Genomic DNA, 4,646 nt, shown 5'->3' with positions numbered 1-4,646 from the left:
GAATTGTCAGATTTTCGAAAAAAGTTGTTTTGACCAAAATACCCTCCCAGGCTCCTTATTGGCCTAAAACTCAACTAGCCTAAAAACTCAAAACGACGATTATGGTCCCGGGGCTCTAAGTCAATGTTCAACTAAACCAAAATTGACGTTCCAGACGCAAAGGAACTGACAAAATTTTCATCTTGCACTCGGATCTCAAAACGTTGATCGAAGTCAAAATAACTCATTTAAAACCTCACTATTAACTTGAGACTTCAAATTCACATATTAACCCCAAATATGATTTCGATGACTCTCCTAGACCAATTTCAATATTTCGGAGTTGATGGAACTGACAGAATCCCATTTCGAGACCCGAAGCATCGATTGGTTTCGGAAACTACTTTTTTACCTCTTAACTTTATAAAACTCAAGAATTGCCCAATTCACTTACTATTAAGGCTTTAACACATTCAACCGCACAAACTAAACAAATAATACTTGGGGGTACTACTGATAGGGGTAAAATGGAAATTTCGCACAAGTTTCCTAAAATGACCCTCATGGTCATTACATAAAATCTCTTTAAAATATTTTTAGTATATGTTGATTGATGGACAAATATCCTATTTGCAAAATATTCAATTTGTAAACCAAGATAAAATTTTATCTTTCCGAGGTCTTTATTTCAAATTCTCTTTTTAGACATTTTACTGCCTTTGAAAGTTCTTTAGGAGTTTCAATGATATTCAAATCATTAACATATACAATTATTATGACAAAATCAGATCCAGACTTTTTTATAAAGATACAAGGGAAAATTGAATTATTTTTAAATCCTTCTCTTAGAAAATATTAGCTAAGACGATTGTACTATATTCACTCTGATTGTTTCAACCCCGTATAAGGATTTTTGAAGTTTTATTGAATAAATTTTCAGGAATCTTTATATATTTCAGGCATTTTAAATTTTTTAGAAATTTCATAAAAATATCATTGTTTAGAGAGTCATATAAATAGGCTTTAACGACATCCATTTGATGCATGTCAAATTTTTCATGAACTGCTAGATTTATAAGATACCTGAAAGTGATTGTATCCATCATAGGAGGATATATTTCCATATAATCAATATCAGGTCTTTGCGAAAATCCTCGTGCCACAAGTCATGATTTATATCTTACAACTTTATTTTTCTTATTTCGTTTTCGCACAAAATCCATATTTACCCCATTGGATTTATACCTTCAAATGTAAGATTATCAATTTGAAAATTTTGCATTTTTCATACAAGTTAATTCAACTTGAATTGCATCTTTTCATTTTGGCCAATCATTCTTCTGTCTAAATTTCTCAACAGATTTAGGTTCAAGATTCTCATTTTGTTGCATTATTTCAATAGCAACATTGTATGAAAAACTATTGACGATAATTATATTATTTCGATAACATATTTTTTATGATGAGACATAATTTATTGATATTTCTTCATTATTTTCAGGCGCCTCAACCTCTTCCAAGGTTTTATCAATTGTTATATCTCCTTGCTCTTCTTATGCAGATTTTTCCATATTATGACCATCTTAATCTTTTGCTCCTTTTCTTTTTCGATAATTTTTATCTTTGTAACTGATCGGTCTACCACTTTTTAAGTGTGATGAGACTCATTTACGGTAATTAATTGTCCTACTGAGAAATCAATTCTAATTGAAGTATTAGTAGCTGGAATATGAGATTTAGTAAATTTTGATAGGCTAGTGAATACATCTGGCAGTTGATTTGCAATATTTTGCAAATGAATTATCTTCTGAACTTTCAGTTTGTATTTATTAGTACGAGGATCTAAATGAAATAATAATAATTCATTCCAATCTATTTTCGTTTTTAGCTGCTAATTTTCTCCCCCTAATGCTGGGTATACTAATTTATCAAAATGACAATCAATAAATCTTGCAGTAAATAAATCTTCAGTTATAGGTTCCAAATATTTTATGATAGATGTAGATTCATACCCAACACATATCTCCAATCTTTTTTGGGGTCCCATCTTTGTACATTGTGGTGGAGCAATTAAAACATATACCGCACATTCAAATATTCTAAGATGGAAAATGCTTGGCTCCAGACCAAAAGTCAATTGTAATGGGGAAACTTTATGATAACTTATGGGTCTGATCCACACAAGACTTGTCGCATGCAAAAGAGCATGACCCCATAATAAAATGGAAAGTTTTGTTCTCATAAGCATTGGTCTAGCACTTAATTGGAGGCATTTAATCAATGATTCTTCTAGACCATTTTGAGTATGAACATGAGCAACCAGATGCTCAACTGTTATTCTAGTTGATATACAATAATCATTAAAAGCTTGGAATGTAAACTCACCAGCATTATCGAGACAAATTGTCTTAATTGTATAATCTAGAAATTGTGCTCTTAACTTAATTATTTGAGCAAGTAAGCTCGCAAATTTCATATTACGAGTTGATAATAAACACACATGTGGCCATCTTGTAGATGCATTTATTAAAATTATATATTATTTAAATGGTCCATATGATGGGTGAATGGACCCACATATATCACCTTATATACGTTCCAGAAATGATAGAGATTCAATTTGCACTTTGATTACTGATGGTTTAGTAATCAATTTGGCTTGAGAACATACAACACAAGAGAATTCTTTAAATTGAAAAATCTTTTGGTTCTTCAAAGAGTGCCCATGTGAACTCTCAATTGTTTTGCGCATCATATTAGAATCGGGATGGCCCAATTGGTCATGCCAAATAATAAAATTATTTGAGTTAGAAAATCTATGGTTTACTTTGTCATGTGTTTTAACCATGCTAATACTTGTGAAGTATAAGACAGATGAAAGAACGAGTAACTTTTAAAGTATAAATTTCTTGCCCGACATCATTGTAGTATATATAAAAATATTCATTCTTTTCATTATTTATAGTCTTAATAAGATAGCTATTTTGACGAATGTCTTTAAAACTTAATAAGTTTCTTTGAGACTTACTATAATAGAATGTTTCATTAATTGTCAAATTTGTTCCTCCGATAAGTACTACTTTAACTTTTTTGGAGCATTCACTATCAGATATTGTATTAACATTAGCTTCTTTCATAATTAAATAAGAAAAATATTTCTTATCTCTTAAAATAATGTGTTATAAAACTATCTAGAATACATATATCATCATAATTGATTATGGATTCAACTGATGACTGAGAATTTCCATATTCTTTATTAAAAAATAGATACATTATAAGAACGTGAAAAACTAATAACATAAGACACCTTAAGAAATTGCACTAACAATGTAGAAATTAGTAAGACATAATGCCTTAAGAAAGGCATTTAAGAAGGAAAATATAGTAGCAAACATAATAGAAAAACAATAACTATTTTAATAATTTTTATTTAGTTAGATGATCAATTCTTCAGTCAATATTCTCACAAAAGTCTTCAGCTTCCAAATGAGTAATATTTGAGAGACCTTCAAAATCATCATCTTTATAAGCAAGATTTGACTCAATATCTTCATATTTATTTGAGGGAGTTGATTCATTATCATCATTCCAAAAATTCAAGTGTGCCTCCACATTATTATCTTTTCTTTTGAGAGAGGCTTGATAAAGTTTCACAAAATAATCGGGCGTACAAAAATCACGTGCCCAATGACCCTTCATACCACACCAGTGACAAATATTGATTTTACCTTTAGAAGTATTATTTTGAGAAACTTTATTGTTCTCATATTTATTTCCACCATGATGATGATGATAATTATTTCGTCCTCTACCACATCCTCGCCCACATCCACGATCACGACCACGACTGCAACCACGATAATTATTTTCTCTTAATTCAGTGTGATTATATGCTACTACAACATTCACTTCCGGGAATGGAGTAAACCCAATGGGACGGGCTTCATGATTTTTTTATTAGCAAAGATTATTTTGCTTAACCACAAGTAGGCATGTAATTAATCTAGAATATTTCTTAAACCCTTTTTCATAATATTTGTAATGACCTGCTTCCGTTGTTAGAGATAATCTAATGGAGAAGGATTTCGAGTTAGAAAACTTCGGCAAATTTGAGCCTAGTCCAGACTTGAACGAATTCTTAGTCAGGTGAAGTCTAGGGTGGTCACATGAATGATGAGAGGTTAAATTTATAATTTGATTGGACAGGCTGATAGCCAAGGCGATACAGAGCATTTACGGCTTCGTAAAATCATATTCAGATGAGTAAAAATCTAGAATCAAAGTTTGCGTGAGGGGTGTATTTTAATACATCTTTGAAAGGGGGGTGTGTTGTGAGCGGGACAGCCGTGACATAAGTTGTGAAAAATATCAAAAGTGGTCTTTTTCTGCAAGTTTATTTTCTAAAACCCCAAGATGCGACCTAGGGCGATTTCAATTGATTTTCCTCAGATTTCCACGCTTAAGGTAAGATTTATACTCTCTAGATTCATACTTTCATTCTTAGGAACTAGAAGTACGAGTGATAATCATTGGGGGAGGGTTTGGACTGAAAATATAAGGTGGAAAATAGTCATGGGGTAAGGTTAGGATCATGGGTTTGGCCTATGGAATGAAATTGTGTTATATTTCTTGATAGTTAGTACATATTGATCCTTGATATGTAT

This window comes from Solanum dulcamara, chromosome 10 (assembly GCF_947179165.1).
Source record: "Solanum dulcamara chromosome 10, daSolDulc1.2, whole genome shotgun sequence".
NCBI lineage: Eukaryota > Viridiplantae > Streptophyta > Magnoliopsida > Solanales > Solanaceae > Solanum > Solanum dulcamara.
Note: the sequence above shows the minus strand (reverse complement) of the source record.